The sequence below is a fragment of the Biomphalaria glabrata genome, chromosome 11 (assembly GCF_947242115.1).
Source record: "Biomphalaria glabrata chromosome 11, xgBioGlab47.1, whole genome shotgun sequence".
Classification (NCBI taxonomy): Eukaryota; Metazoa; Mollusca; class Gastropoda; family Planorbidae; genus Biomphalaria; species Biomphalaria glabrata.
The window spans coordinates 23,797,825-23,819,767 of record NC_074721.1 but is presented as its reverse complement, the minus strand read 5'-3'; positions in this window follow the sequence as shown (position 1 = coordinate 23,819,767).

The following is a 21,943-nucleotide window of genomic DNA, read 5'->3' as shown; positions in this document are numbered from 1 at the left end:
GGGTGAAGAGGGGTTGTGCGTGTCTTCTCGATGCCGAGTACCTGGCACATCTCTTGGAAGATCTTGGATTCGAAGTTTCGGCCCTGGTCGGAGTGTAACTCTATGGGAGCACCGAATCGGCTAATCCAGTTTTCTACAAGTGTTTCCGCTATGGTGGTGGCTTCTTGGTTTGGTATCGCATACGCCTCAGGCCACTTAGTAAAATAGTCGATCGCTACTAGAACGTACTTGTTTCCTCTCTGGGACTCAGGAAACGGTCCGGTTACATCGAACGCTATTCTTTCAAAGGGATTACCAACGTTGTATTGCTGCATACGTCCCCTCGTTCTCCTGTGCGGGCCCTTCGCTGCTGCACATGCGTCGCACCTTCGGCACCATTCTTCTACATCATCCCGGTAGCCGAACCAGTAAAACCGCTGGCGTACTTTTTCAAAGGTCTTGTTGACACCTAAATGTGACCCACTAGAATTATTATGGATTTCTTGCAACACCTCGGCAACTCTTACTTTAGGCAGCAACAGCTGCAAGCGATTGCTTTCTCCATCTGCGGTTTCCCAGACCCTCTTGAGAACTCCGTTGTAAATTGTCAGTGAGTCCCATTGCGCCCAATATGCCTTGGTAGCAGCTCCTTTATCAGAAAGGTGATGCCATTCCAGTCTTTGTCCATCTTCCTTCATAAGCAGAATGGGAGCCAGATCTTCATCTTTTAACTGGTCTTCTCGGACTCTTTCGTCGGACCATGATCCACAAGCTTGTACTCCAAGACGTTGGCAATCAATGATACCCCCCTTTTCTTCAACCTTGCTGCAGTGTTTACATTCCATTCTGCAAGGCCGTCGAGACAGCGCGTCAGCATTTTGGTGAGTTTGGCCTTTTCGGTGCTGTGTCTCGAAGTCATAGGTTTGCAAACGTTCAATCCACCTGGCGACTTGTCCTTCAGGATTTTTAAATGACAACAGCCATTGAAGAGCAGCGTGATCTGTCCTAAGGATGAGTTTTGACCCATATAATTATTTGTTGAAATGTTGTATGGCATCCACAACTGCCATACGGAACATTGGTATATAGGTGTCCCAGTCATCTTGACGATCATCGACGACTTTCGACAGGTGTTGTTCCAGTGTTCGGTTAAATCGTTCTACCATCCCGTCTGACTGGGGGTGAAGAGGGGTTGTGCGTGTCTTCTCGATGCCGAGTACCTGGCACATCTCTTGGAAGATCTTGGATTCGAAGTTTCGGCCCTGGTCGGAGTGTAACTCTATGGGAGCACCGAATCGGCTAATCCAGTTTTCTACAAGTGTTTCCGCTATGGTGGTGGCTTCTTGGTTTGGTATCGCATACGCCTCAGGCCACTTAGTAAAATAGTCGATCGCTACTAGAACGTACTTGTTTCCTCTCTGGGACTCAGGAAACGGTCCGGTTACATCGAACGCTATTCTTTCAAAGGGATTACCAACGTTGTATTGCTGCATACGTCCCCTCGTTCTCCTGTGCGGGCCCTTCGCTGCTGCACATGCGTCGCACCTTCGGCACCATTCTTCTACATCATCCCGGTAGCCGAACCAGTAAAACCGCTGGCGTACTTTTTCAAAGGTCTTGTTGACACCTAAATGTGACCCACTAGAATTATTATGGATTTCTTGCAACACCTCGGCAACTCTTACTTTAGGCAGCAACAGCTGCAAGCGATTGTTTTCTCCATCTGCGGTTTCCCAGACCCTCTTGAGAACTCCGTTGTAAATTGTCAGTGAGTCCCATTGCGCCCAATATGCCTTGGTAGCAGCTCCTTTATCAGAAAGGTGATGCCATTCCAGTCTTTGTCCATCTTCCTTCATAAGCAGAATGGGAGCCAGATCTTCATCTTTTAACTGGTCTTCTCGGACTCTTTCGTCGGACCATGATCCACAAGCTTGTACTCCAAGACGTTGGCAATCAATGATACCCCCCTTTTCTTCAACCTTGCTGCAGTGTTTACATTCCATTCTGCAAGGCCGTCGAGACAGCGCGTCAGCATTTTGGTGAGTTTGGCCTTTTCGGTGCTGTGTCTCGAAGTCATAGGTTTGCAAACGTTCAATCCACCTGGCGACTTGTCCTTCAGGATTTTTAAATGACAACAGCCATTGAAGAGAAGCGTGATCTGTCCTAAGGATGAGTTTTGACCCATATAATTATTTGTTGAAATGTTGTATGGCATCCACAACTGCCATACGGAACATTGGTATATAGGTGTCCCAGTCATCTTGACGATCATCGACGACTTTCGACAGGTGTTGTTCCAGTGTTCGGTTAAATCGTTCTACCATCCCGTCTGACTGGGGGTGAAGAGGGGTTGTGCGTGTCTTCTCGATGCCGAGTACCTGGCACATCTCTTGGAAGATCTTGGATTCGAAGTTTCGGCCCTGGTCGGAGTGTAACTCTATGGGAGCACCGAATCGGCTAATCCAGTTTTCTACAAGTGTTTCCGCTATGGTGGTGGCTTCTTGGTTTGGTATCGCATACGCCTCAGGCCACTTAGTAAAATAGTCGATCGCTACTAGAACGTACTTGTTTCCTCTCTGGGACTCAGGAAACGGTCCGGTTACATCGAACGCTATTCTTTCAAAGGGATTACCAACGTTGTATTGCTGCATACGTCCCCTCGTTCTCCTGTGCGGGCCCTTCGCTGCTGCACATGCGTCGCACCTTCGGCACCATTCTTCTACATCATCCCGGTAGCCGAACCAGTAAAACCGCTGGCGTACTTTTTCAAAGGTCTTGTTGACACCTAAATGTGACCCACTAGAATTATTATGGATTTCTTGCAACACCTCGGCAACTCTTACTTTAGGCAGCAACAGCTGCAAGCGATTGCTTTCTCCATCTGCGGTTTCCCAGACCCTCTTGAGAACTCCGTTGTAAATTGTCAGTGAGTCCCATTGCGCCCAATATGCCTTGGTAGCAGCTCCTTTATCAGAAAGGTGATGCCATTCCAGTCTTTGTCCATCTTCCTTCATAAGCAGAATGGGAGCCAGATCTTCATCTTTTAACTGGTCTTCTCGGAATCTTTCGTCGGACCATGATCCACAAGCTTGTACTCCAAGACGTTGGCAATCAATGATACCCCCCTTTTCTTCAACCTTGCTGCAGTGTTTACATTCCATTCTGCAAGGCCGTCGAGACAGCGCGTCAGCATTTTGGTGAGTTTGGCCTTTTCGGTGCTGTGTCTCGAAGTCATAGGTTTGCAAACGTTCAATCCACCTGGCGACTTGTCCTTCAGGATTTTTAAATGACAACAGCCATTGAAGAGAAGCGTGATCTGTCCTAAGGATGAGTTTTGACCCATATAATTATTTGTTGAAATGTTGTATGGCATCCACAACTGCCATACGGAACATTGGTATATAGGTGTCCCAGTCATCTTGACGATCATCGACGACTTTCGACAGGTGTTGTTCCAGTGTTCGGTTAAATCGTTCTAACATCCCGTCTGACTGGGGGTGAAGAGGGGTTGTGCGTGTCTTCTCGATGCCGAGTACCTGGCACATCTCTTGGAAGATCTTGGATTCGAAGTTTCGGCCCTGGTCGGAGTGTAACTCTATGGGAGCACCGAATCGGCTAATCCAGTTTTCTACAAGTGTTTCCGCTATGGTGGTGGCTTCTTGGTTTGGTATCGCATACGCCTCAGGCCACTTAGTAAAATAGTCGATCGCTACTAGAACATACTTGTTTCCTCTCTGGGACTCAGGAAACGGTCCGGTTACATCGAACGCTATTCTTTCAAAGGGATTACCAACGTTGTATTGCTGCATACGTCCCCTTGTTCTCCTGTGCGGGCCCTTCGCTGCTGCACATGCGTCGCACCTTCGGCACCATTCTTCTATATCATCCCGGTAGCCGAACCAGTAAAACCGCTGGCGTACTTTTTCAAAGGTCTTGTTGACACCTAAATGTGACCCACTAGAATTATTATGGATTTCTTGCAACACCTCGGCAACTCTTACTTTAGGCAGCAACAGCTGCAAGCGATTGCTTTCTCCATCTGCGGTTTCCCAGACCCTCTTGAGAACTCCGTTGTAAATTGTCAGTGAGTCCCATTGCGCCCAATATGCCTTGGTAGCAGCTCCTTTATCAGAAAGGTGATGCCATTCCAGTCTTTGTCCATCTTCCTTCATAAGCAGAATGGGAGCCAGATCTTCATCTTTTAACTGGTCTTCTCGGACTCTTTCGTCGGACCATGATCCACAAGCTTGTACTCCAAGACGTTGGCAATCAATGATACCCCCCTTTTCTTCAACCTTGCTGCAGTGTTTACATTCCATTCTGCAAGGCCGTCGAGACAGCGCGTCAGCATTTTGGTGAGTTTGGCCTTTTCGGTGCTGTGTCTCGAAGTCATAGGTTTGCAAACGTTCAATCCACCTGGCGACTTGTCCTTCAGGATTTTTAAATGACAACAGCCATTGAAGAGCAGCGTGATCTGTCCTAAGGATGAGTTTTGACCCATATAATTATTTGTTGAAATGTTGTATGGCATCCACAACTGCCATACGGAACATTGGTATATAGGTGTCCCAGTCATCTTGACGATCATCGACGACTTTCGACAGGTGTTGTTCCAGTGTTCGGTTAAATCGTTCTACCATCCCGTCTGACTGGGGGTGAAGAGGGGTTGTGCGTGTCTTCTCGATGCCGAGTACCTGGCACATCTCTTGGAAGATCTTGGATTCGAAGTTTCGGCCCTGGTCGGAGTGTAACTCTATGGGAGCACCGAATCGGCTAATCCAGTTTTCTACAAGTGTTTCCGCTATGGTGGTGGCTTCTTGGTTTGGTATCGCATACGCCTCAGGCCACTTAGTAAAATAGTCGATCGCTACTAGAACGTACTTGTTTCCTCTCTGGGACTCAGGAAACGGTCCGGTTACATCGAACTCTATTCTTTCGAAGGGATTACCGACGTTGTATTGCTGCATACATCCCCTCGTTCTCCTGTGCGGGCCCTTCGCTGCTGCACATGCGTCGCACCTTCGGCACCATTCTTCTACATCATCCCGGTAGCCGAACCAGTAAAACCGCTGGCGTACTTTTTCAAAGGTCTTGTTGACACCTAAATGTGACCCACTAGAATTATTATGGATTTCTTGCAACACCTCGGCAACTCTTACTTTAGGCAGCAACAGCTGCAAGCGATTGCTTTCTCCATCTGCGGTTTCCCAGACCCTCTTGAGAACTCCGTTGTAAATTGTCAGTGAGTCCCATTGCGCCCAATATGCCTTGGTAGCAGCTCCTTTATCAGAAAGGTGATGCCATTCCAGTCTTTGTCCATCTTCCTTCATAAGCAGAATGGGAGCCAGATCTTCATCTTTTAACTGGTCTTCTCGGACTCTTTCGTCGGACCATGATCCACAAGCTTGTACTCCAAGACGTTGGCAATCAATGATACCCCCCTTTTCTTCAACCTTGCTGCAGTGTTTACATTCCATTCTGCAAGGCCGTCGAGACAGCGCGTCAGCATTTTGGTGAGTTTGGCCTTTTCGGTGCTGTGTCTCGAAGTCATAGGTTTGCAAACGTTCAATCCACCTGGCGACTTGTCCTTCAGGATTTTTAAATGACAACAGCCATTGAAGAGCAGCGTGATCTGTCCTAAGGATGAGTTTTGACCCATATAATTATTTGTTGAAATGTTGTATGGCATCCACAACTGCCATACGGAACATTGGTATATAGGTGTCCCAGTCATCTTGACGATCATCGACGACTTTCGACAGGTGTTGTTCCAGTGTTCGGTTAAATCGTTCTAACATCCCGTCTGACTGGGGGTGAAGAGGGGTTGTGCGTGTCTTCTCGATGCCGAGTACCTGGCACATCTCTTGGAAGATCTTGGATTCGAAGTTTCGGCCCTGGTCGGAGTGTAACTCTATGGGAGCACCGAATCGGCTAATCCAGTTTTCTACAAGTGTTTCCGCTAAGGTGGTGGCTTCTTGGTTTGGTATCGCATACGCCTCAGGCCACTTAGTAAAATAGTCGATCGCTACTAGAACGTACTTGTTTCCTCTCTGGGACTCAGGAAACGGTCCGGTTACATCGAACGCTATTCTTTCAAAGGGATTACCAACGTTGTATTGCTGCATACGTCCCCTCGTTCTCCTGTGCGGGCCCTTCGCTGCTGCACATGCGTCGCACCTTCGGCACCATTCTTCTACATCATCCCGGTAGCCGAACCAGTAAAACCGCTGGCGTACTTTTTCAAAGGTCTTGTTGACACCTAAATGTGACCCACTAGAATTATTATGGATTTCTTGCAACACCTCGGCAACTCTTACTTTAGGCAGCAACAGCTGCAAGCGATTGCTTTCTCCATCTGCGGTTTCCCAGACCCTCTTGAGAACTCCGTTGTAAATTGTCAGTGAGTCCCATTGCGCCCAATATGCCTTGGTAGCAGCTCCTTTATCAGAAAGGTGATGCCATTCCAGTCTTTGTCCATCTTCCTTCATAAGCAGAATGGGAGCCAGATCTTCATCTTTTAACTGGTCTTCTCGGACTCTTTCGTCGGACCATGATCCACAAGCTTGTACTCCAAGACGTTGGCAATCAATGATACCCCCCTTTTCTTCAACCTTGCTGCAGTGTTTACATTCCATTCTGCAAGGCCGTCGAGACAGCGCGTCAGCATTTTGGTGAGTTTGGCCTTTTCGGTGCTGTGTCTCGAAGTCATAGGTTTGCAAACGTTCAATCCACCTGGCGACTTGTCCTTCAGGATTTTTAAATGACAACAGCCATTGAAGAGCAGCGTGATCTGTCCTAAGGATGAGTTTTGACCCATATAATTATTTGTTGAAATGTTGTATGGCATCCACAACTGCCATACGGAACATTGGTATATAGGTGTCCCAGTCATCTTGACGATCATCGACGACTTTCGACAGGTGTTGTTCCAGTGTTCGGTTAAATCGTTCTAACATCCCGTCTGACTGGGGGTGAAGAGGGGTTGTGCGTGTCTTCTCGATGCCGAGTACCTGGCACATCTCTTGGAAGATCTTGGATTCGAAGTTTCGGCCCTGGTCGGAGTGTAACTCTATGGGAGCACCGAATCGGCTAATCCAGTTTTCTACAAGTGTTTCCGCTATGGTGGTGGCTTCTTGGTTTGGTATCGCATACGCCTCAGGCCACTTAGTAAAATAGTCGATCGCTACTAGAACGTACTTGTTTCCTCTCTGGGACTCAGGAAACGGTCCGGTTACATCGAACGCTATTCTTTCAAAGGGATTACCAACGTTGTATTGCTGCATACGTCCCCTCGTTCTCCTGTGCGGGCCCTTCGCTGCTGCACATGCGTCGCACCTTCGGCACCATTCTTCTACATCATCCCGGTAGCCGAACCAGTAAAACCGCTGGCGTACTTTTTCAAAGGTCTTGTTGACACCTAAATGTGACCCACTAGAATTATTATGGATTTCTTGCAACACCTCGGCAACTCTTACTTTAGGCAGCAACAGCTGCAAGCGATTGCTTTCTCCATCTGCGGTTTCCCAGACCCTCTTGAGAACTCCGTTGTAAATTGTCAGTGAGTCCCATTGCGCCCAATATGCCTTGGTAGCAGCTCCTTTATCAGAAAGGTGATGCCATTCCAGTCTTTGTCCATCTTCCTTCATAAGCAGAATGGGAGCCAGATCTTCATCTTTTAACTGGTCTTCTCGGACTCTTTCGTCGGACCATGATCCACAAGCTTGTACTCCAAGACGTTGGCAATCAATGATACCCCCCTTTTCTTCAACCTTGCTGCAGTGTTTACATTCCATTCTGCAAGGCCGTCGAGACAGCGCGTCAGCATTTTGGTGAGTTTGGCCTTTTCGGTGCTGTGTCTCGAAGTCATAGGTTTGCAAACGTTCAATCCACCTGGCGACTTGTCCTTCAGGATTTTTAAATGACAACAGCCATTGAAGAGCAGCGTGATCTGTCCTAAGGATGAGTTTTGACCCATATAATTATTTGTTGAAATGTTGTATGGCATCCACAACTGCCATACGGAACATTGGTATATAGGTGTCCCAGTCATCTTGACGATCATCGACGACTTTCGACAGGTGTTGTTCCAGTGTTCGGTTAAATCGTTCTAACATCCCGTCTGACTGGGGGTGAAGAGGGGTTGTGCGTGTCTTCTCGATGTCGAGTACCTGGCACATCTCTTGGAAGATCTTGGATTCGAAGTTTCGGCCCTGGTCGGAGTGTAACTCTATGGGAGCACCGAATCGGCTAATCCAGTTTTCTACAAGTGTTTCCGCTATGGTGGTGGCTTCTTGGTTTGGTATCGCATACGCCTCAGGCCACTTAGTAAAATAGTCGATCGCTACTAGAACGTACTTGTTTCCTCTCTGGGACTCAGGAAACGGTCCGGTTACATCGAACTCTATTCTTTCGAAGGGATTACCGACGTTGTATTGCTGCATACATCCCCTCGTTCTCCTGTGCGGGCCCTTCGCTGCTGCACATGCGTCGCACCTTCGGCACCATTCTTCTACATCATCCCGGTAGCCGAACCAGTAAAACCGCTGGCGTACTTTTTCAAAGGTCTTGTTGACACCTAAATGTGACCCACTAGAATTATTATGGATTTCTTGCAACACCTCGGCAACTCTTACTTTAGGCAGCAACAGCTGCAAGCGATTGCTTTCTCCATCTGCGGTTTCCCAGACCCTCTTGAGAACTCCGTTGTAAATTGTCAGTGAGTCCCATTGCGCCCAATATGCCTTGGTAGCAGCTCCTTTATCAGAAAGGTGATGCCATTCCAGTCTTTGTCCATCTTCCTTCATAAGCAGAATGGGAGCCAGATCTTCATCTTTTAACTGGTCTTCTCGGACTCTTTCGTCGGACCATGATCCACAAGCTTGTACTCCAAGACGTTGGCAATCAATGATACCCCCCTTTTCTTCAACCTTGCTGCAGTGTTTACATTCCATTCTGCAAGGCCGTCGAGACAGCGCGTCAGCATTTTGGTGAGTTTGGCCTTTTCGGTGCTGTGTCTCGAAGTCATAGGTTTGCAAACGTTCAATCCACCTGGCGACTTGTCCTTCAGGATTTTTAAATGACAACAGCCATTGAAGAGCAGCGTGATCTGTCCTAAGGATGAGTTTTGACCCATATAATTATTTGTTGAAATGTTGTATGGCATCCACAACTGCCATACGGAACATTGGTATATAGGTGTCCCAGTCATCTTGACGATCATCGACGACTTTCGACAGGTGTTGTTCCAGTGTTCGGTTAAATCGTTCTACCATCCCGTCTGACTGGGGGTGAAGAGGGGTTGTGCGTGTCTTCTCGATGCCGAGTACCTGGCACATCTCTTGGAAGATCTTGGATTCGAAGTTTCGGCCCTGGTCGGAGTGTAACTCTATGGGAGCACCGAATCGGCTAATCCAGTTTTCTACAAGTGTTTCCGCTATGGTGGTGGCTTCTTGGTTTGGTATCGCATACGCCTCAGGCCACTTAGTAAAATAGTCGATCGCTACTAGAACGTACTTGTTTCCTCTCTGGGACTCAGGAAACGGTCCGGTTACATCGAACGCTATTCTTTCAAAGGGATTACCAACGTTGTATTGCTGCATACATCCCCTCGTTCTCCTGTGCGGGCCCTTCGCTGCTGCACATGCGTCGCACCTTCGGCACCATTCTTCTACATCATCCCGGTAGCCGAACCAGTAAAACCGCTGGCGTACTTTTTCAAAGGTCTTGTTGACACCTAAATGTGACCCACTAGAATTATTATGGATTTCTTGCAACACCTCGGCAACTCTTACTTTAGGCAGCAACAGCTGCAAGCGATTGCTTTCTCCATCTGCGGTTTCCCAGACCCTCTTGAGAACTCCGTTGTAAATTGTCAGTGAGTCCCATTGCGCCCAATATGCCTTGGTAGCAGCTCCTTTATCAGAAAGGTGATGCCATTCCAGTCTTTGTCCATCTTCCTTCATAAGCAGAATGGGAGCCAGATCTTCATCTTTTAACTGGTCTTCTCGGAATCTTTCGTCGGACCATGATCCACAAGCTTGTACTCCAAGACGTTGGCAATCAATGATACCCCCCTTTTCTTCAACCTTGCTGCAGTGTTTACATTCCATTCTGCAAGGCCGTCGAGACAGCGCGTCAGCATTTTGGTGAGTTTGGCCTTTTCGGTGCTGTGTCTCGAAGTCATAGGTTTGCAAACGTTCAATCCACCTGGCGACTTGTCCTTCAGGATTTTTAAATGACAACAGCCATTGAAGAGAAGCGTGATCTGTCCTAAGGATGAGTTTTGACCCATATAATTATTTGTTGAAATGTTGTATGGCATCCACAACTGCCATACGGAACATTGGTATATAGGTGTCCCAGTCATCTTGACGATCATCGACGACTTTCGACAGGTGTTGTTCCAGTGTTCGGTTAAATCGTTCTAACATCCCGTCTGACTGGGGGTGAAGAGGGGTTGTGCGTGTCTTCTCGATGCCGAGTACCTGGCACATCTCTTGGAAGATCTTGGATTCGAAGTTTCGGCCCTGGTCGGAGTGTAACTCTATGGGAGCACCGAATCGGCTAATCCAGTTTTCTACAAGTGTTTCCGCTATGGTGGTGGCTTCTTGGTTTGGTATCGCATACGCCTCAGGCCACTTAGTAAAATAGTCGATCGCTACTAGAACGTACTTGTTTCCTCTCTGGGACTCAGGAAACGGTCCGGTTACATCGAACGCTATTCTTTCAAAGGGATTACCAACGTTGTATTGCTGCATACGTCCCCTTGTTCTCCTGTGCGGGCCCTTCGCTGCTGCACATGCGTCGCACCTTCGGCACCATTCTTCTATATCATCCCGGTAGCCGAACCAGTAAAACCGCTGGCGTACTTTTTCAAAGGTCTTGTTGACACCTAAATGTGACCCACTAGAATTATTATGGATTTCTTGCAACACCTCGGCAACTCTTACTTTAGGCAGCAACAGCTGCAAGCGATTGCTTTCTCCATCTGCGGTTTCCCAGACCCTCTTGAGAACTCCGTTGTAAACTGTCAGTGAGTCCCATTGCGCCCAATATGCCTTGGTAGCAGCTCCTTTATCAGAAAGGTGATGCCATTCCAGTCTTTGTCCATCTTCCTTCATAAGCAGAATGGGAGCCAGATCTTCATCTTTTAACTGGTCTTCTCGGACTCTTTCGTCGGACCATGATCCACAAGCTTGTACTCCAAGACGTTGGCAATCAATGATACCCCCCTTTTCTTCAACCTTGCTGCAGTGTTTACATTCCATTCTGCAAGGCCGTCGAGACAGCGCGTCAGCATTTTGGTGAGTTTGGCCTTTTCGGTGCTGTGTCTCGAAGTCATAGGTTTGCAAACGTTCAATCCACCTGGCGACTTGTCCTTCAGGATTTTTAAATGACAACAGCCATTGAAGAGCAGCGTGATCTGTCCTAAGGATGAGTTTTGACCCATATAATTATTTGTTGAAATGTTGTATGGCATCCACAACTGCCATACGGAACATTGGTATATAGGTGTCCCAGTCATCTTGACGATCATCGACGACTTTCGACAGGTGTTGTTCCAGTGTTCGGTTAAATCGTTCTACCATCCCGTCTGACTGGGGGTGAAGAGGGGTTGTGCGTGTCTTCTCGATGCCGAGTACCTGGCACATCTCTTGGAAGATCTTGGATTCGAAGTTTCGGCCCTGGTCGGAGTGTAACTCTATGGGAGCACCGAATCGGCTAATCCAGTTTTCTACAAGTGTTTCCGCTATGGTGGTGGCTTCTTGGTTTGGTATCGCATACGCCTCAGGCCACTTAGTAAAATAGTCGATCGCTACTAGAACGTACTTGTTTCCTCTCTGGGACTCAGGAAACGGTCCGGTTACATCGAACGCTATTCTTTCAAAGGGATTACCAACGTTGTATTGCTGCATACGTCCCCTCGTTCTCCTGTGCGGGCCCTTCGCTGCTGCACATGCGTCGCACCTTCGGCACCATTCTTCTACATCATCCCGGTAGCCGAACCAGTAAAACCGCTGGCGTACTTTTTCAAAGGTCTTGTTGACACCTAAATGTGACCCACTAGAATTATTATGGATTTCTTGCAACACCTCGGCAACTCTTACTTTAGGCAGCAACAGCTGCAAGCGATTGCTTTCTCCATCTGCGGTTTCCCAGACCCTCTTGAGAACTCCGTTGTAAATTGTCAGTGAGTCCCATTGCGCCCAATATGCCTTGGTAGCAGCTCCTTTATCAGAAAGGTGATGCCATTCCAGTCTTTGTCCATCTTCCTTCATAAGCAGAATGGGAGCCAGATCTTCATCTTTTAACTGGTCTTCTCGGAATCTTTCGTCGGACCATGATCCACAAGCTTGTACTCCAAGACGTTGGCAATCAATGATACCCCCCTTTTCTTCAACCTTGCTGCAGTGTTTACATTCCATTCTGCAAGGCCGTCGAGACAGCGCGTCAGCATTTTGGTGAGTTTGGCCTTTTCGGTGCTGTGTCTCGAAGTCATAGGTTTGCAAACGTTCAATCCACCTGGCGACTTGTCCTTCAGGATTTTTAAATGACAACAGCCATTGAAGAGCAGCGTGATCTGTCCTAAGGATGAGTTTTGACCCATATAATTATTTGTTGAAATGTTGTATGGCATCCACAACTGCCATACGGAACATTGGTATATAGGTGTCCCAGTCATCTTGACGATCATCGACGACTTTCGACAGGTGTTGTTCCAGTGTTCGGTTAAATCGTTCTACCATCCCGTCTGACTGGGGGTGAAGAGGGGTTGTGCGTGTCTTCTCGATGCCGAGTACCTGGCACATCTCTTGGAAGATCTTGGATTCGAAGTTTCGGCCCTGGTCGGAGTGTAACTCTATGGGAGCACCGAATCGGCTAATCCAGTTTTCTACAAGTGTTTCCGCTATGGTGGTGGCTTCTTGGTTTGGTATCGCATACGCCTCAGGCCACTTAGTAAAATAGTCGATCGCTACTAGAACGTACTTGTTTCCTCTCTGGGACTCAGGAAACGGTCCGGTTACATCGAACTCTATTCTTTCGAAGGGATTACCGACGTTGTATTGCTGCATACGTCCCCTCGTTCTCCTGTGCGGGCCCTTCGCTGCTGCACATGCGTCGCACCTTCGGCACCATTCTTCTACATCATCCCGGTAGCCGAACCAGTAAAACCGCTGGCGTACTTTTTCAAAGGTCTTGTTGACACCTAAATGTGACCCACTAGAATTATTATGGATTTCTTGCAACACCTCGGCAACTCTTACTTTAGGCAGCAACAGCTGCAAGCGATTGCTTTCTCCATCTGCGGTTTCCCAGACCCTCTTGAGAACTCCGTTGTAAATTGTCAGTGAGTCCCATTGCGCCCAATATGCCTTGGTAGCAGCTCCTTTATCAGAAAGGTGATGCCATTCCAGTCTTTGTCCATCTTCCTTCATAAGCAGAATGGGAGCCAGATCTTCATCTTTTAACTGGTCTTCTCGGACTCTTTCGTCGGACCATGATCCACAAGCTTGTACTCCAAGACGTTGGCAATCAATGATACCCCCCTTTTCTTCAACCTTGCTGCAGTGTTTACATTCCATTCTGCAAGGCCGTCGAGACAGCGCGTCAGCATTTTGGTGAGTTTGGCCTTTTCGGTGCTGTGTCTCGAAGTCATAGGTTTGCAAACGTTCAATCCACCTGGCGACTTGTCCTTCAGGATTTTTAAATGACAACAGCCATTGAAGAGCAGCGTGATCTGTCCTAAGGATGAGTTTTGACCCATATAATTATTTGTTGAAATGTTGTATGGCATCCACAACTGCCAGTAGCTCACGTCTTGTGACACAGTAGTTTCTCTCGGCTTTGGACAATCTCCGACTAAAGTAAGCTTTGACTCTCTCAGTTCCATCTATCTTTTGGGATAAGACAGCGCCTATTCCAGTATTGCTAGCATCGCTGTCAAGTATGAACGTCTCGCCTGGTATCCGGTAGGCCAGAATGGGTGATGAAACAAGAGCCTTTTTAAGTCGCTCAAAAGCCTCCTGGCATTCCGTTGTCCAAATAAACGGCCGCTTCGGTTCTGTCAATTGATGAAAGGCGCTACAGAGGCTAGAGAAGTTTGGTACGAAACGTCTGTAGTACGTGCAGAGTCCAAGAAAACTTGTTAACTCCTGGATATTAGCGGGGATCGGCCATTCATTTACGGCTTCAACTTTATCCGGGTCTGTGCTGACTCCTTCCTTTGACACGATGTGCCCAAGGTACTTGACGCTCCTTCTGAACAAGGAGCACTTCTTTGGATTCAATTTCATGCCAGCGTTTCTGATTCGTTCGAATACTTCCTTCAGGTTTGCGATATGTTCCTCGAAGGTTCTGCCTATGACGATAATGTCATCTAAGTAGACAAGACACGTGGTCCAGTTGAGTCCTCTTAACACATGCTCCATTAGTCTTTCAAAGGTGGCTGGGGCGTTGCAGAGTCCAAAAGGCAAATTGCCAGAGACCATTACCAACAGAAAAGGCCGTTTTATCTCTGTCCTCGGGGTGTAGTCCTACTTGCCAGTAACCGCTTTTCGGGTCAAGGGTGGAAAAGATCTGCGACCAAGCAAGTGTGTCCAATGTGTCGTCAATCCTAAGAAGCGGGTAGCTGTCCTTATGTGTGGCGTCATTTAATAATCTATAGTCGACACAAAATCTCGTGGATCCATTTTTCTTCTTTACCAAGACGATGGGTGAACACCATGGACTGTTGGATGGTTCAACAACCCCTTGCTGCTTCATCCGTTCTTGGTGTTTTGCTAGCGGCAGGCGACGTGGTTGCTGTCGTATAGGCCTAGTGTTTCCTGTGTCTATTCGATGCTGGATTAGATTTGTCCGCCCAAAGTCCATTTCATTAGATTGCAATATGTCAGAAAACTCTCTGAGGAATTGTTCTGCTTTGGTGTACTGTTCTTTCGACAATATCGTTTTGACTTCTTTCAGACTAAGAGACTAAGACTAAGACTAAGACTGCTTTATTGATCCTTACGGAAATTTGTTGTGATTACAAGGACTCGTTTCTCATATAAAGACAACACAACAGAAAAATACACATAAATACAACAGACAACATAAAGAGTTCATTCAGCGACTACACACAGGTATCTTGGTGCATTTCATGTTCCCTGATCAATGAGTGGCGGTGATAGAGTCTGACCGAGTGAGGTACGAACGAGTTTTTGTACCGCTCCGTTCTTGTTTTGATTGACAGCAGTCGCCCACTTCGCGACGACCTGGCGTAGTTCTGATGGAGCGGGTGGCCGTTGTCTTCCAAGATTTTTTCGATTTTTCTTAGGCACGTTTGTTCAAAAAGTTCCTTTAAATGTGGTAATGTTGTGAGTGTAATTTTTGATGCTTTTTTAATGATATTTTCTAGACGTTGCAACAGTTTAGATGAGGCGTTGCCTTGGCAACAACTTATTCCGTATGTTAGCAGATTTTGTACAGTCGCGCAGTAAAATGTCTCAAGGATCTTCTTATTTAATTTAAAACTGTTGAGTTTGTATAGAAAAAAGAGTCTCTGGGCTGTTTTCTTTGTCAGAGTTCCAAGGTGGTCTTCCCATGAAAGCTTGTTGTTGATGATAATGCCTAGATATTTATATGCCTTTACTTGTTCTATAGATGTAGTGTTTATTTGCAGTTCACGTATAGTTTGTTTTTTCTTTCTAAAATCTATTATAAGTTCTTTAGTTTTTGTTACATTCAGTTCTAGAAATTTAGTAAAATGCGGTTCACTGGACTCGAGTCTTTCGACGGGGTTTTCACTGCTACAGTTTCTTATCATCTCAAGAGCATGGCAACCAGCGATGGTGCTACCTTTCCGAAAGTGTTTCTCTACTGTACCGAGGTTCATAATTCTTACGGGTACCATTAGGTCTTTCCCAATTGTGACTAGTGCCTTTCCTACTGCTATCCCGTTGTGGTTGGTGTCCAAGCTTTCTACCAGCGCTGTTCCTGTCGTGGGATAGCCGTCCTCAATTTTCCCCCAAATGATCATTTCAGACTTGGCAGGCAAGGTTGTATTTTCTACCAACTTAATCCTTCTGACTCGGCCATCTTCTTCATTCTCGTCGCCAAGCAAGGGTACTTCGAGGTCTCCACATTGTAAAGTGCCTCCGCCGATATTTAAGGAAAAGCCATATTTCAGCATGAAGTCGAGCCCTATTATGCAGTCATCTGTGACGTCAGCAATCAGGAATTCGTGTTCGAATGACTGATTCCCGATCTCGACTGTTATGTCGATCAGGCCTTTTATGGGCATCAGTTCTCCACTGGCTGTTTTCAACGAGTAGGCTCTAACTGGCGTTTTCTTGCTACTGTCCACTTTATCCGTCCGGATGACTGATCGTGAGGCACTAATATCTAGGAGGAAGTGATAATTTTGACATCCAATTTTTCCGATGATTTTCAGACTCTTACTCTGTCCTAGCACGGCGACCGGGATGATGGTTGTAATGGCTCTCATTCTCTGTGTCGCCGGGTTCCGCCCCTTGAAGCCGGCGCGTGCTAGTTTCCCTGGTAGCCCCGAGAATTTGGTCGTGCATACCTTTCTGATCTGTAATGGGTTCCAGTTTGTGGAAGTGCAGCTTTTTTGTATATGACCGAGTTCACCACAATTCCAGCACCGTACAGGAACCCTAGGTTGATGTTCTTGTATCTGGTTTGTTTGTCCTTCATCTAGTGACTCTGTCACCCTTCTCACAATTGTGCGAATTCTTCCTCTTTGACTTCCAACTTTCGGCCTTGATGAACGCTCCCAGATGCGTCTTTAGCGGCTTCATATGAGAGAGCGTATACGAGGGCTTCACTGGCCTTACGTCTACCACTAACTCTGGTGGCTTTCTTTAACTCGGGGTCTCGAAGCGCATCAATGAAGGCGTCTGTGATAATGACCTCCAGAAAATCTTGTGCGGCTGTTGGGTAGGCCAGATGTGCGAGGCGTTCGATGTCTGTCTCTAGCTCCTGTAGTGTTTCATCGGGGCGCTGTTGTCTGATCTTTAGTTGCACACGATATACTTCTTGCAGATGTTCATCCCCGTATCGGAGTTCCATAGCCTGGACAAGGGCGGCGAAGTCTTGCTGGTTCGGTAGAGACTGTAGCAATTCGGAGGCTTTTTCTCTTAGGGATAACACAAGGGCTGTTGCTTTCTACTCCTCACTGTTCCATTTGTTAACTTTGGCTGCTGCGTCAAATTGCTTCTTGTATACTGACCAGGACACGGAACCATCAAATACGGGGGGCTTCATTTTCCCGGAGACATCAGGTACAAATGACGTCATATCTGCTTCTGGTACATTTGTGTGCTTGCGTTGGACTTGTATCTTCATTTCGTTGATGGCCTTCTCTACTGCGTCGACCCTCTGATTTATCTGCTCGTCAATGTTGGTGATTCTCTCCTCCACAGCATGTATGCGTTGGTTCATTGCCAATAACTCCGTTTTGATTCCCGAGTCCATGGCGTCTATCTTGTAATTGGTGTTTTCTAGCCCCGAGATTATAGCTGCCATCTGCTCCTGTTTGCTACTTGTGATCTGTCCCTGCATAGCTGCCATCTGCTCCTGTTTGCTACTGGTGATCTGTTCCTGCATAGCTGCCATCTGTCCCTGCATAGCTGCCATCTGTTCCTGCATGATACTGGTACTGGTGTGATCTGTTGCTGCATGCTACTGGTGAGCTGTTCCAGCCAGTCCGGTTCGACTTCAAAAAGATATGTATCCGGATCTTTTTTTTTTCCTTCACCAGTTCTTTCCGAAGGCGTGCTTGTAAGGTTCCTTTGTTGCCGCTCGTCTTCAGATCTCGACCACGGAGCTCTTCCTTCAGTTCCTTCAAAAGGAGTTGGTCTAGCGTTTTCGTAGTAGCCATAGCAGATCCAATCCCACTTCTGACACCAGTTGTTACGAATCTCCCTATCCAGGCTGGCTGCAAATTGCACCAAACGACACCACCAACTTAAAGAACTTGACAACTCTGGGCTTGAAAATAACGTAATAGTTTAATGTCAATAAATAACAGCCAATACTGTACAATAGGCAGCACGTAAAACAAGACTGTACAAATATCTCTCTGCCGTATCAACTCTTGCACTGGTCTCTCTGTCTCGTCTCGGACTTGTACTGAGCCGTTGTAACGAACTGTAGATCGGGAAGTTGTGACTGACTCGTCTCTGATACCTTCGCTCTTTATATAGGGTCCCTGCTGGCATTCTAGAACCGGACAGAACGTCGCTCGACCATTCTGGGTGGTCAGATGACTACATCCCTCGTGACACTCCTGAGCTCTGTTCACGACGTCGATCCTTCCCGAACCATCATGTTGATACTCGTCTCGGCCGATCGTCGTAACTCGTCACGGTTGACCGCTCGTCTAGCGCTGGCCTGGGGCGATTTGCGTCGGCTGACTACACACACACACACCACTACCCCCATCTGTGCCACCACCAGGTTTATAACAATATATATATATATATATATATATATATATATATATATATATATATATATATATATATATATATATACTAGACATATGTTACCCGCGACCCGCGGGTCTTTATTTGCGCATTACTGTTGATATAGTCGCTGAGAGTGTTTTGTAAACAACACGGCTACGCAGCTTTAGCGAACAGCGAACGAATGTATTAGAAATGCTTTAGAAAAACAAATTTGAATGTTAATTTGATTAAAATATCAAATGAATGGACAATAATTAGTATGTTTATGTGTTAAAGCATAAAACTATCTTTGCGAAAAGAAGTTTTATCATCTTAGAGTTCAGTAAGAGTTTTAGACCTAGGCCTAGGAATAGACTCAGACCTCAGAGATGTGTTAATGTGTAACCATTTGGTAATGTCTAATGAAAGAATGTTCGCCAGGAAATCTGTAGATATCAGGAACTAATTTATGTAAAAAATGCTTTTGGATAATCTAGTGGATTGGATTTAGATGTATGTTAAACGTAGCTAATGATCCTTTCACGTTATTTCTGTTTCGCTACGAAAATAAAATTAGTTTTGAGAAAATGGGTTTACCCGAAGGAAGTCGATACATTCTTATCTATTAAAAACGAAAAGAGCGATAGCTTTGTTAAATGAATGGGATTATAAAGTGAATAATTAAACGAAATAATGTTTAGTACGCGATTCATGAATGAATATAGATCTAGGCCTATCTCAACTCGGCTTCGCAGCTTTCGTAAACGAATGTAGCTTTAGAAAACCAAATTTGAATGTTTAATTGATCAAAATATGAAATGAATGGACTTTAATTAATATGTTTATGTGTTAAAGTATAAAACTATCTGTTCGAAGAGAAGTTTTATCATCTTAGAGTTGAATTAGAGTTTTAGATCTAGGGATGGGATTATAAAGTAAACAATTAAACGAATTAATTTTTAGTACGCGATTCATTACGGAATTGTCTAATGAAAGAATGTTCGTCAGGAAATCTGTAATCACAGATATAAGGAACTAATTAATGTAAAAAATGCTTTTGAAACACAAAATTGAAGGTTAATTTTATTATATAATGAAATCAATGGATCTTCTTTTGTCTTTTCATGTGTCAAAGTAAAAAACTATCTGCGAAAAGTGTATTTCTTAAAATTAGATCTAGGTCTAAATCCTTTCTATTTTTTCTCATGTCAACATTGTAGACATGGCCTAGATCCATAAAATACTATAGCTGTAATAGAGTCGGACAACTTTATTTTTTTTGAGGGTCTTACATTTGTTTTAGGGCTACAATACATTCACTAAGGTCTAAGTTGGTACCCAAGGAACATTCCTGCCTAGTTTTATCAAGATTGGTCAAGCGGTTTTGATGTCTATAAGTAACATACATACATACATACATACATACATACATACATACATACCCCTCACATTCTACTTTATAATATACTAGACATATGTTACCCGCGACCCGCGGGTCTTTATTTGCGCATTACTTCCGATATAGTCACTGAGAGTGTTTTGTAAACAATTAAACAAAATAATAATGTAATAAGTAAAGCGAATGTGTCAATGTAAAAATAGTGTGAATGAAGCTATCAAATCAAAATAGCTAATAGGCTTAATTAAATCCATTTTTTTTTCAAATTAAAACATTTGCTTGAAGGCCTACATATATTTGATTAAAATTTGAGATGAATATACTAAATTTTGTATGTTCATGTGTATAAAGTATAAAGTAGATCTTGAGGTAGACGTAGATCTAAATCTACACTAATTTAGAGTTCTGTGCTGCGCATGCGTGAACTTTTTTTCATGAATGAATATAGGCCTATCTCAACACGGCTACGCAGCTTTAGCGAACAGCGAACGAATGTATTAGAAATGCTTTAGAAAAACAAATTTGAATGTTAATTTGATTAAAATATCAAATGAATGGACAATAATTAGTATGTTTATGTGTTAAAGCATAAAACTATGTTTGCGAAAAGAAGTTTTATCATCTTAGAGTTCAGTAAGAGTTTTAGACCTAGGCCTAGGAATAGACTCAGACCTCAGAAGAGAGATGTGTTAATGTGTAACCATTTGGTAATGTCTAATGAAAGAATGTTCGCCAGGAAATCTGTAGATATCAGGAACTAATTTATGTAAAAAATGCTTTTGGATAATCTAGTGGATTGGATTTAGATGTATGTTAAACGTAGCTAATGATCCTTTCACGTTATTTCTGTTTCGCTACGAAAATAAAATTAGTTTTGAGAAAATGGGTTTACCCGAAGGAAGTCGATACATTCTTATCTATTAAAAACGAAAAGAGCGATAGCTTTGTTAAATGAATGGGATTATAAAGTGAATAATTAAACGAAATATTGTTTAGTACGCGATTCATGAATGAATATAGATCTAGGCCTATCTCAACTCGGCTTCGCAGCTTTCGTAAACGAATGTAGCTTTAGAAAACCAAATTTGAATGTTTAATTGATCAAAATATGAAATGAATGGACTTTAATTAATATGTTTATGTGTTAAAGTATAAAACTATCTGTTCGAAGAGAAGTTTTATCATCTTAGAGTTGAATTAGAGTTTTAGATCTAGGGATGGGATTATAAAGTAAACAATTAAACGAATTAATTTTTAGTACGCGATTCATTACGGAATTGTCTAATGAAAGAATGTTCGTCAGGAAATCTGTAATCACAGATATAAGGAACTAATTAATGTAAAAAATGCTTTTGAAAAACAAAATTGAAGGTTAATTTTATTATATAATGAAATCAATGGATCTTCTTTTGTATTTTCATGTGTCAAAGTAAAAAACTATCTGCGCAAAGTGTATTTCTTAAAATTAGATCTAGGTCTAAATCCTTTCTATCTTTTCTCATGTCAACATTGTAGACATGGCCTAGATCCATAAAATACTATAGCTGTAATAGAGTCGGACAACTATATTTTTTTTTTGAGGGTCTTACATTTGTTTTAGGGCTACAATACATTCACTAAGGTCTAAGTTGGTACCCAAGGAACATTCCTGCCTAGTTTTATCAAGATTGGTCAAGCGGTTTTGATGTCTATAAGTAACATACATACATACATACATACATACATACATACATACCCCTCACATTCTACTTTATAATATAGATATATATATATATATATATATATATATATATATATATATATATATATATATATATATATATATATATATATATATATATACGCACGTTTATGCATAGATAGGGTTAGGGTTTATTGGGCGTTAGGGTTAGGGTTTGGAAAAAAATCGCCCCCCCTCCAAAGTTCTGGATCCGCCAGTGCCTTGGCTGCGCTGGGGCAAGTGATGGTATAGTATTAAAATGTCACCCAAAATAGACAAAATCAAATCAAAAAATCTATTACTGAATTCTGATCCCCCCCTTGCTACGCCCATGATATATATATATATATATATATATATATATATATATATATATCATGGGCGTAGCCTGGT